Below are 12,583 nucleotides of genomic sequence, written 5' to 3' on the forward strand. Positions count from 1 at the left end.
ATCATGCTCGGCTTGAGCCCCTTACATTTTGTATATATAGTTTTTTATTTTGGGTGTATTTTTGTTTCCTTTGGGTCTTTTGGACTTGTAAAAATAAACTATTTACTGTAAGAAGGTGAGCAAAACATCTTAAAACTGTTCTGAGTCGGGCTTTCCATTTGTCCAGAAACTCTAATTTGCATTCAATCATTAGGCTTTGCACGCCTTGCGTACCTATGATTCCAAAATTCATCACTTATAAATCTGTCTTGATTTACCAAAAGGTGGCTATCTGGCTGTTAAGAAAGTGAGTGGGGTTGAGAATTTTTTTTTAAGGACATGGGAGATTATTTGGCTTACTTTCAATGGAAATGAAGTGCTTTCAATTTTATACTCATGGCTTTTTTTCCTTCTACCTACCTAACAATCTTATGTTACAGTGGAGGTCAGCCAACCTTTTGAAATCTGACTGACAAAAAAACAGTCAGTCGTGACGTTAATTCTGTTTTCTCGGAATCTGAAATAATATCCTCAGGCGGTTGTCTGTTTTGCAAGAGCTTTACTTAGCAACGACGCTTGATCACGGATAAAAATCTTTTTAAAGGGCTTTTACGAATTCGTATTACGATCCCATTTCATCTTGCTCGAAAACTCCACATGGTTAAAGTTAAACTATTTTGATAAAAGATCTAAGAAGACTACGATCTTGCATTCAAAATAAGCAACAGCTGAATGACCAAAGGTTAAACTGAAGAGCTCAGACAGAACTTAAATAACATCTGATTGGCTACTGGCAGACAGTTGTAACGTTAATTATTTCTGTTTTCTCAGAAACTAAAATAACACCTTTTGGCGCAGTTGTGTTTCGCAAGTTTCACTGTTCGACGCTTAGCGCGATGGAGTCTCTTTTAGAAAACCTCAAACAACGTCTTACCTGCTCGATTTGTCTCAATATCTACGACGAGCCCAAAACTATATCATGTCTTCACACATTTTGCTGTGAGTGTCTGTCGAATCATGCAAGAGCAAGCCACAGACAAGGAAAATTTTCTATGTCCAGAATGCAGAGCCGAAATCGATTTACCCGAAGGAAATCGCTTCAAAAGTTTGCCGAGCAGTTTTTTCCACAACAGTTTGTTGAGTCTCCTTGCTGTTCGACGGAGTGGCGATGGAAGTAACATTACTTGTTCCCAATGTCGAAAGGCCAACTCCCAGATGTTCTATTGTTTTGACTGTGGACGATTTATGTGCCCAGACTGTAACAACGCACACGAAATGTTAAAGGATTCATTCGAAGGGCACAAAGTCACGCCAGTGAAGGAGTTTAAAGCAGAAGATTACGAAGCCTTGCTGAAGCGACAACCATTTTGCTCGCAGCAGTTCCACGAGAAAGAAATCACGAGATTCTTTTGCTTTTCGTGTCAAGCTTGTGTTTGCCAAATTTGCATTGTCACGGATCATCGGAATCACGAATTTCTTTTACTCGACAAAGCAGCCCATGACGAGAAACCCAACATCATGTCGGGCGCTAAAATGATCGAGGAAAAGATAAGAGAGATTGGTGAAGTGATTCGACAATTTGAAGAAACGATTTCTAAGCTGGAAAACAATGTCACAACAGCTAAACGTGGAGTCTCGCAAGCTGCTGAACAAATGATCGCAAAGATTCGAGAGCGCGAGCGAGAGGCGATTGTATCACTCGAGACTACACGCGTGACGAGACTCAAGAGAATTGACTCGGCTATGCAGGAAGCGCAGTCCCTGGTCAAACAAATGAAACAAGCGGTCTATTTTGCTAAAAATCTGGCAGAGAGAAGCTCTAGCTCAGATATCATGCAAAACAAGGAAACTTTGAAGCAGAGATTTGAAGTTCTGCGTGCAGTTGAAGTTCCTAAACATGACGAGACTTCATTTATCAAGTTTACTAAGGCTTCTCTAGAGGACTTGAAACTGGGTTTCATTGAGACCACTGCAAAGAAGGCAGAGGCAAATCGATCTACGCTTGAAGGAATGGATCAAACTCTTCAGGCTGGTGTAGAAGCAGAGTTTACGTTGTGCCTCAAAACATCTGAAGGGAAGCTGAGTAACCAGGCTGATCTTAAAGATCAAGTTAAAGTTCTGATAGAACCTGCTAAAGATGTAACAAATGTGATGGTTAGCGAGAAAGAAGACGGTAATCTGCAACTGAAGTTTATTCCGAAAGTACCAGGTGCTTACAGCATTGAAGTTAAGATCAATGGCGATAGACTTCCGACCTCTCCTTTTACTATGCAGGTGAAAGAACGTAAACTTGTTGTAGTTGGAGAGTTGGACTTAAAATTCTTTCAAGGAGATAGGCCCCAAGGGTTATATGGGATCGCTATTAACACAGACGGAAAGATGGCTGTTATAGATAACAAAGGACACTGTGTTTATGTGTTCGATAACGAAGGCAACTGTTTAAGGACAGTTGGCAACCATAGATCAAATTCTGGACAATTTAACTATCCTGCTGGCGTTGTGTTTTTAAACGACAACGAGATTCTAATTGCAGACGAACTGAATCATCGAATACAACAAATAAATATCCAAACAGGAACTGTTGTAAAATGCTATGGAAAACGCGGTGCAGAAAAAGGAGAGTTAAAGAATCCACTTGATGTTTGTTTGGATGATGAAGGACACATGGTTGTAACCGAGGGCGGTAATCATAGGATACATGTGTTGTCAAAGGAAGCAGAAACTGTTTTCAGATTTGGAGACAGTAGCCCAGAGAAACTCGACCATCCAACTTGCTGCTTTCCTTACAAAAACATTTTTCTCGTATCAGATAGATACAATAACTCAATTAAAGTTTACGATCAGTCAGGAACTTTTATGTACAAGTGTGGAACACAAGGGATTCAAAACGGACAATTTAACTTGCCGTGGGGTATGCTTGTAGACAGGTCCAATAATCTTCTTGTATGTGATTTTAAAAATGATCGAGTTCAGCAATTTTCTTTAGACGGTCGCTTCACAGGCAAAACTATCACTGATGTACCTCGTCCTGTTGGAATAGCAACAGCACCAGATGGACGTATTCTCGTCACTAACTTTACAGCTAGGAAAGTATTTATACTGAAGTAGATGTTTAAGTTGTCCGTATTTGTAGTCGGTAGTCCTGTTGTGAAATGCGTCGTCTCTGTGATGACACTTTTGTGCATTTTATTGTCTTGAAGCTAAATACATACATACATCACCATAATTTAAACCTAGGATTGCATGAGTAGCTGTTGTATGTTGAATGAATGTTTCTATATGGCGATAAATAACCAAATAATAATGTAGACCAATGTAGTAAATAGCATGGTTATCATAATATTGTATTGTTTACGTTTGGAAAAGACGAACTCATGTAGAACACATGTTTAAAAGATCAATTATTTGAATTTTTGTTACCTTCCGTGCTGCTTTAGAAACCAATATAGAAGTTTCTTGCAGCTCAAGTAGTTTGATGTCTGTGAAATAAGAAATATATATTCGTATTTTTTTTACCAGAAAAGTTTCGAAGCTCTGTTGTTTGCTAAGTCCATCAAAATTGTCACGGCGGACAATTTGAAAGACAAATTCTTCGTAGTATCAAATTGCGGTGATCAATGTATATAAAAAAGCATTTTTAAATATATTCCAATGGGTAAAAACATTTTTTGTTGCCTTTTTGAAAGAAGCTATTATTACTTGTCAGCCTCTAAGAAGACTTAGATGTGTTCGCTTAGTACAATCTGATTTTTATTGTTAAACTATTTTAGTATCTTTGAATAAAATAGTCTTAAAATTGCTCAAGCCAACTTTTTAACTACCCTGTTGCCTAATTAAACTTGAAAGCAAACACTATTTGGGTGAGTGAATGAGTTGTACAGGCAAGACTGTTGTTTCCCATGATATTAGTCTCAACAGCGCGCTTTCTGTAGGATGTCCTGGGTCAGCTGTTTAAAAGTTTAAAAAACTCCCAGAAAACCGCAAACTACTCAAACAATGTAAGCTTGAAAATGAAATTACAGAAATTATATCGACAGCAAAAGGGTTCATGAATTGTCCATCAAAATTTTGCAGTGCTCGCAAAATTAGGCTTCTGCTCGGAATGCTCGCAAAATTTTAGTGAGTGCTCGTTTGCTCGTTGTCGCATATTTTTACAAGTGTTGGCATGCTCGATATTTCGGAGAGGTAGCGTTTTCAAAAGTGCTCGTTGCTCGCAAGGCTAGCTTTTATCAATGCTCGTGCTCGCAAAGAAAAACGCTCTGCGCGAATGCTCGTAAATTCTCGCAAAACCATTCGATACCCCTAGCAATAAAATAGTCGTCATTTAGAAGAGTTCAAGTTCTACATTTTCCTATCTACAATCAAACGCGAACATCGGTAAGCGGAACTCGTTTAAACTCAGTTGTCCTGCATTCCAATGAAAAGCATCGCACAGATAGTCCTGGTGACGAGATTGTTGTTTTCCATGATCTCGACCGAAACTGCGCATTCCTTTTTAATTCTTTTTTAATAGGAAAGAAAAAAATAAACGCTACGCAACTGCGGCATGCAGAAGCGATGACGTTTCCCAATTTTGTTTTAATCATTTTTAGAGGATTTGTAACGTTAATAAAGTGGCTGACAGCTTCTGTGTTGGATGATTGTTAAACGAAAGTTGCGTTATCTTGTAGCTTGACATCCGACATACGATGTACGATACTCCTTGCGAGCGAGCAAGGTCACAGGCTGTCTGCATGATCTCGCAACTGTTTACACATGCCCATTGTATTAAAAGAATGTAGAGATGTCGCTCTTTTTACTGAATCTAATAGAACTCATCAAATATAATTTGTCTCTTTCGTTTACACTTAACAATTAGATTACGAGCCCGAGTTTTCTATAAGCAAATACTCAACGAGAGGCGCAGCCGAGTTGACTAACACTCATAAAAAACGAGGGCGATTAGTCTAATTGTTTTATTAGTATAAATCTACCAGCGTTCTATCATTAATCCTGTTCTCTGATTGGCTACGCTACTCACTATCTATTCTGTTGTAGAAAGTGAGTAGCCAAATAGCGTGCATTTGTCAACAAAATGGCGGCCGCTTCTTTGCTTTTCAAATTGTCTGTGAAGAAGGACTTGGATGATTTATTATTCGAGGCGATTCCGGAGAAAACAAAGACTGCAACGAAATATGTAATGAAGAATTTACACGGTAAGAAAACGATTTGAAATTAAAGTTCAATGATTTTTATTATTCATTTACGTTTTTAAAAGCGGGTGAGTTTTATAACATTCGGAGATGCGTTTCACCGAGACATTCTGTGGAAATTAATTTTAAAATGGTTTGCAATCCAACACAATTTCATCGACCCCATCGAGGAGTAGTGAAAGAAGTGCAAAACAGATTGAACTTGCAAGTTTTTTATGCATCAATAAATTAAGCAACAAAATTGAAAGCGAATTCAAGGTTTTTTTGCTTGCGGGCGACTCGTTCAACTTTTCATAAACTTCTAATAGTTCACGTTTTCTAGATTTAAAACAACTTGACTTCCAAAGGGCCTTTATTAGTCAGTATATCTTTCAGTTGTCATTTTATAATGAAAATCCTGCATTTTCTTTCAGTTTCGAGCAAATGACAATTTAAAAAATTCGTGAATGAAATGCAAAGGCGCACACAAAAGCTAAAGCAATGTGGTCTCATCCTTGCGAAAAACTCGTTCAACCTTTCAGAAATTTCTAATTTTAAGTTTCCGAATTTAAAAAAAAAATTGTCTTCCAAGGGCCCTTGTGCGTCAGTACATCTTTCAATCATCAATTTACAAACAAACTTGGCTTTTCCTTCAGTTTCGAGCAAATAACGGTTTCAATAAATCGTGAATGAAATTCAAACGCGCACACAGAAGCCAATGCAATGTGGTGCAGTTGTCAGTTATCACCGTGTGGCATGACAGTATTTATATCATTATCCAATTAAAACAAGAGCCTGTCTTGCTGTAAAGTTTTAAACGTCTAGTAGATTTATATAGTTATTAGTTTTGGATTCGTGGGTAAAGGATTTGTGTTTGGGTGCAATTTTCGATAGATATCGATAAGGTTCAATTCGTTCATAAGGTTGCTATCTGAGGTTAGCATACTGACCTCGTGCTAGATTATTCTGTCTGAATTACTTAGGTGGTAAGTTCCCTACGGAACTCACTTTATTATGAGGAACCATATTGAGCTTGTGCTGGATAATTCCGTCTTACTTTTGGTGGTGAGTTCCTTATGGAACTCATGTTATTTGAAGACAGCATACTAACCTCGTGCTGGGTTATTCTCTGATCTTGGCCTTGTGCTAGATTATTCTGACTCACTTACTTGGGTGGTGTGTTCCTTATGGGATTCATGTTATCTTAGGGCAGCAGATTGACCTCGTGCTGGATTATTCTCTCTTACTTGTGTGGCGAGGTTCTTATGGAACTCGCGTTGTCTGTGAGCAGCATATTGACCTCGTGCTGGATTATTCATTCTTACTTTGGTGATGAGTTCCTTATGGAACTCATGTTATTTGAGGGCAACATATGTTATGTGAGTTCCTAATGGAACTCATGTTTTTTGAGGGTAGCATTTTAACCTCATGCTGGATTATTTACTCTTACTTGGGTGGTGAGTTCCTTATAGAACTCACGTTATGTGAGGACAGCATAGTGACCTCGTGTTAAATTATTCTCTCTCACTTACTTGGGTGGTGAGTTCTTTATTGAACTCACGTTATCTAAGTACACCATATTGACCTAGTGTGGTGAGTTCCTTACGGAACTCAAGTTATCTGAGGGCATCATATTGACCTCGTTCTAAATTAGTCTCTCTGGTAGAGAGTTCTTTATGGAACTCACGTTATCTGAGGACACCTATATTGACCTCGTGCTAGATTATTTGTCTGACTTATTTGGATAGTGAGTTCCTTATAGAACTCATGTTATCTGAGAACCGCATATTGACCTCGTACTGTATTATCCTGTCTTATTTACTTGGGTGGTGAGGTCCTTATGGAACTCATGTTATCTGATCGCAGCATATTAAGCTAAAATACCTAAAATCCTAAATCATGCGAAATTTTGCTCGTTTCAGGTTGCTTTTGCTCCATAAATTGAAGTTACATGAAAAAAGCGCATTAGGAAGAAATTTGATCTGTTCTCTTAACCACCTACTAGATTATTCTATCTTACTTTGGTGGTGAGTTCCTCTATCGAACTCGGATTTTCGAAAAATATCGTGATTTGTCAGTGTCTCGCATTGATCTTCTCGCCACCAACAAATCACGTTAATTTTCTCAAACTTCTTCAATAATTTCATCAAAGTATCTTGTTTCACCTATTAATTTTCAGAGCAACCGGGAAAATGTAAGAAAAGAGAAAGGACGAGCAAGTCTATACAGTGGACTGGGGAGAGAAAGTGCATGTTCGTCTCCAGTCAATTCTTGTTTTCCCAATTCACCTCCTTCAATCTTTCAATCTCGCATTTATTACACGCGAGAGAACAACCTTACCTCACATGAGAAGTTAGCAAAGCTATAGTGGTTGATCATTTTCAGTATCCCTCCATTTGTTATAAACCTGACTTTGTTTCCGTGAAATCTTAAATACATCCCTTCCGGCGGTTGTTTCGTTTCCTAGACAGTGGTGTGTCGGCAATGGAGTCCCTTTTGAAAAACCTCAAACTAATTACGTTTAATTACTTCGTAAGTCAAAATTTTCAAATAGTTTAATTGTCTAAAAACAAAGCTCTCAGCAGGTTACGTTCTTGCATTGATAACATGAAATGGTTGAACACGCTTGTTATTAAGATTTGATTTGCTACAAGCAGACAGCTGCGAAAGAAGATAATTCTGTTTTCTTGAAAACTGAAATAACTTCTTGAAAGAATACTGTTTCAAAGTCTTAGTTAGCGATAGCTACCTTTGAAGTTCCTTTCTGTCAATAACGTTACACAGTTTAATGAAATCATAACTTGCAAATTTTAAATGGTTTAATTGTCTAAAAATAAAGCTCACAGCAGACTACGATCATGCATTTATAAACATGAAACGGATGAACAACTACAACTACAACTACACTATAATTAAACTTACATCGTTAAACTTCTTCTCAGCGGGATGATGGCGAGGTGAACGGACGTGCCCCGAGCTCTCTCCTCAAATTGTTTATCAATGTGCTTTTAAAAACGTGATATTGCTTTCTTCCTGTGTTTATGACCTTAAAGAGGCGAATGAGTATCAAAACCAGGTCTAAATAAAAAAAAAGGGAGCGAAATGTCAGTAATTGACTCGTCTGATAAACTCGACTCTGTCCTGACCAAGATGGACGCCAAGATGGATGACTTATTAGAGGCGAAAGTCGAACAAGAAAGAAAGCTTAACTCTATACTGCAGAAATTAGAGAATCTTGAAACAAGCCAGAAGCAGACTGCCGAAGACGTCAAGAATTTGAAGCAAGGCTATGGTCTTCTGGAGGAACAAGTCACTGAAGTCAAAACCGACATGGCAGAGAAAGCGTCCCGCGTGGAGTTAGCCACACTCGAGAAGAGAATTGACGACCTTGAAAACCGATCTAAAAGGAACAATGTAGTAATATGGGGTCTAAAAGAAGAAACAGAAAAGGGATACGATTCCCTAGAACTCTTCTTAGCGCATCATCTCTTCGAAAACCATATGGGAATCAAAGACATCGAAGTAATGAGGGCGCATCGTACAAACATAAAGGAACGTGCTGCGACTGCAAAGGCAACACCGAGACCAATTCATGTTTACCTTCTAAGGTACACGGATAAAGTGAAGATCTTAAAAGCTGCTTCCAACGCTCTTAAAGAAAAAGAATTCCACGATTGCCAAATCTTTATTTCAGACGACGTAACAAAGTCGGTGCGCAAAGAAAGGGCCAAACTACGAAAAGATTATCTAAATGAAATCAAGCAAAGAGAAGAAGTGGATTTCGCCTTTATTCCTTGGTCGGTCCCGGCGCAGATATTATACAAGAAGGTTTCTTCTACAAAGCTATCATCCTTTAAACTGCCAAACGATGAGTAGTCACTCAAACAATTGCTTGAACTATTGAACTGAACTGATTTGTGCTGTGATGGACAATTTGAACGCTCTCTCAGTTGAAACAAACTTTTAAATATTTAATATGCATATCATGTAAACTGGCTTTATTCAAAGGAGATCTCGGCGAAAGCGTGTCTTGAACCGCAATGGTAAGTGCGCTTTCGTTATTGTGTGTAACCAATGTGTGTGTCATGTTTTGTGTTTGTGCTGTGTTTAATGTTTCTGTGTTTATAAAATTCCACATATCTTGCCGATTACAAACATATCAATTGCTCAAACATGTTAATTATTGTAATAAGTTTTCGATAAGTCTCTCATGGGAAAAATTTCTGAAAATGGTATATAGATGACAAATGCTAAAACTAAGTCCGACAGCCTGAAATTGCTGTCTCTTAACGCGAGAGGCCTCAGTTATTTTCGAAAACGCAGAGCTATTTTCACCTGGTGCAGAAAACAAAAAGCAGACTTAATATTTCTTCAAGAAACTCATTCAACAGAAGCCGGCGAGTGTAAATGGAAAAAAGAATGGGGCTCTGAAATTATTTTCTCCCACGGGAGCTCCAATGCCAGGGGTGTTGCTGTATTAATTAAGAGGGGTCTTGATATTGTCATTCAACAGGAGCTTCTAAATTCTAATGGCAGGTCGATTATACTAAAGGCATTAATTAAAGATAAAAGATACATATTGGCCAATATTTATGGTCCTAACAAAGATGCAGAGGCAGTTCGATTTTATCAAAATTTGTCGGCAACATTACGAAAAATGGATGCTGATAGTGATGATAATATTGTTGTAGGCGGTGATTTTAATTGTCCTTTGAACCCGACTTTAGACAAAAAAGGTGGAATATTAATTCCACGGCAACATGTCATTAATTCGATAGAAAATGTTCAAAACGAATTCAGTCTTCATGATATTTGGCGCATCAAAAATCCAAACACCCGCAGTTTTACATGGAGCAGAAACCATCCTTTTATCTTCTGTAGACTCGACTACTGGCTGATTTCAGACAAGTTGAATGATTTGGTCAAGCAGGTTGATATTCAGGCTTCAATTAAAACCGATCACTCATCAATAATATTAGAACTAGAAGATATCAAAGAAACCCCAAGGGGACCAGGTTTTTGGAAATTGAACACCTCCCTTTTGGCCAGGCCTGATTATGTTGAGATGATAAGCAAAGAACTGCCTAATTGGCTGAAAGATGCAGAGGATTTGTCAAATAAGCGAGCTAAATGGGACTGGCTTAAGTTTAAAATCAAGTCGAGTTCTATTGCTTACTCAAAAGAAATATCAAGAGATCGAAAAGGAAGAGAAGAAGAACTTAACTTAAAATATCAAGCCTTGCTTAAAATATTTCAGGAAAACCCTTGTGAAACAACAAGACAAGAAACTGAAAAGGTTAAAAGTGAATTGGAAGCACTATACGATGAAAAAGTAGAGGGAATTATCATACGATCCAGAGCAAGATGGCACGAGCATGGCGAGAAAAATAGCAAATATTTTTTTAAATTTGGAAAAGCGGAATAATATAAAGAAGCATATCCGGAAACTATTCGTGAGTGGTGCTATTACCACTGATCCTTTCGAAATATTAAATACTGAAAGGCGGTTTTACGAGAAGCTTTACAGTAAACAAAATACTAATGTAAATAGTGATGAAGCGAATTCCTTTCTTAACAATCCAGACTTATTAAGACTCCCTAAGGAATTAAGTGAAAGCTGCGAGGGAGAAATATCTCTTCAGGAATGTGAAAATATATTAAACACTTTTCAAGCTGGAAAAACGCCTGGCAATGACGGAATCCCAGTGGAATTTTATAGAGCATTCTGGCCTTTATTAGGTAAATTTATGGTGGACTCTTTCAATGAGGCTTATGACAAAAAAGAAATGTCTCACTCACAAAAACAGGCTATTATCACACTTATCGAAAAGAAGGGAAAGGACAGAAATTATTTGGAAAATTGGAGACCAATATCTTTGATTAACGTTGATGCAAAAATTGCTTCTAAAGTAATTGCAGCTAGAGTCATTAAAGTCCTCCCGGAAATAATTCATTGTAATCAGACGGGATATGTAAAAGGCAGGTTTATTGGTGAAGCAGCTAGATCTATTATAGATGTTATGGATTATACAAAGAAGGAAAATGTACCAGGTATATTGCTCTTCGTTGATTTTGAAAAAGCTTTTGACAGCATCGATTGGGAATTTATGTTAAAATGTTTAGACGTGTTTGGTTTTGGACCTAGTATAAAAGGCTGGATAGAAACATTCTACAAAAATATAACCAGCTGCGTTATAAACAATGGAATGTGCACATCTCACTTTGAGATACAAAGAGGAGTCAGGCAAGGAGACCCGTTGTCACCCTATCTTTTTATTATTGTTGCTGAAGTTCTAGCAACTGCTATTCGAAGTAAACCAAATATTCAAGGTATTAAAATAGGGAAAGAGGAATTCAAAATTGTACAATATGCTGACGATCTTACCGCGTTTGTCCCGGATGTCGATAGTGCACAACATATCTTTGTTTTGCTAGATCAATTTGAAAAGTGCTCTGGTTTGAAGGTCAACTACACGAAAACTGAAGCTATGTGGATAGGCTCCTGTCGAAATAATACAGCGGCGCCCCTTGGATTAAAATGGGTCAACACTGTTAAAGCACTTGGAATAGTTTTCACATATAATGAAACCGAACAGTTGCAGAAAAATTTTTACGATAAATTAAAAGGTATTCGGTTACAGACACGGCTGTGGCGCTGCAGGGGCCTCTCGCTGCTTGGCAAAATTACCATTATTAAATCTTTTTTTGCTTTCGAAAATGAGTTATGTGTTCTTAGTTTTGCCAACTCCGCAAGAGTTTATAAAGCAACTCAACACTATTATACATAACTTCCTGTGGAATGGATCTGATAAGATAGCCCGATTAGCAGCAATTAATGACATAAAATTTGGGGGGCTTAGGTTAACAGATATTGAGACGTCGATTAAATCATTAAGATTAGCCTGGCTAGGAAGAATTTTTTCGTCGGGCCGGACTCCATGGAAGGCCTTTATTGACCACCTGCTGGATAACTACGGTGGAATTTTTTTTGTTAGGTGTAATTATGATATTAAAGATTATAACTTCTATTCCATATTTTATAATGAACTCCTCCAATGGTGGGATGATTTTAGAAACTTTTTTTCTACTACGTCTCTCACTTCCGAAAATATAATCTGGAACAATAAGCTTATCAAAATAGACGGCAAGAGCATTTACTACCACAATTATGTAAAAGCAGGAATTACTTCAACTAGCCAGATGCAATTCAATAAGGGCAATGTAGAGTCATACAATATTGCAACAAGTGCTGGTTTGAAACACTCAAAATTTTTTAACGTGGTCAGGAATTAGAAGTGCAATTCCTGGCAACTTAAAAGTTTTGGATGTTGATGGTAATAAAATCGGTTCATTAGAATTTTACTGTGGGGAAAAACCTTTCGATCCCTTATTATGTAAAAGTAAACAATTTTATGAATTACTTATTACAAAAA

General features: G+C 37.7%; 1 protein-coding gene and 1 pseudogene across 2 annotated transcripts in view; one reads left to right on the top strand and one right to left on the bottom strand.

Annotated features, from left to right (window-relative positions):
* The window catches only part of LOC144630304 (uncharacterized), a 40,006-nt gene that overhangs the window by 20,455 nt on the left and 6,968 nt on the right, over positions 1–12,583 (bottom strand). The gene's annotated exons all lie outside the window — the stretch shown is intronic.
* Positions 858–12,583, top strand: part of LOC144630336 (E3 ubiquitin-protein ligase TRIM45-like) — a 48,310-nt pseudogene continuing 36,584 nt past the window's right edge. Inside the window, exon 1 of the transcript XR_013566506.1 lies at positions 858–3,170. The product of XR_013566506.1 is annotated as an E3 ubiquitin-protein ligase TRIM45-like (transcript). The remainder of the gene's footprint in view (positions 3,171–12,583) is intronic.

This window comes from Oculina patagonica, chromosome 11, assembly GCF_052425735.1.
Source record: "Oculina patagonica isolate OP01 chromosome 11, crgOcupat, whole genome shotgun sequence".
NCBI lineage: Eukaryota > Metazoa > Cnidaria > Anthozoa > Scleractinia > Oculinidae > Oculina > Oculina patagonica.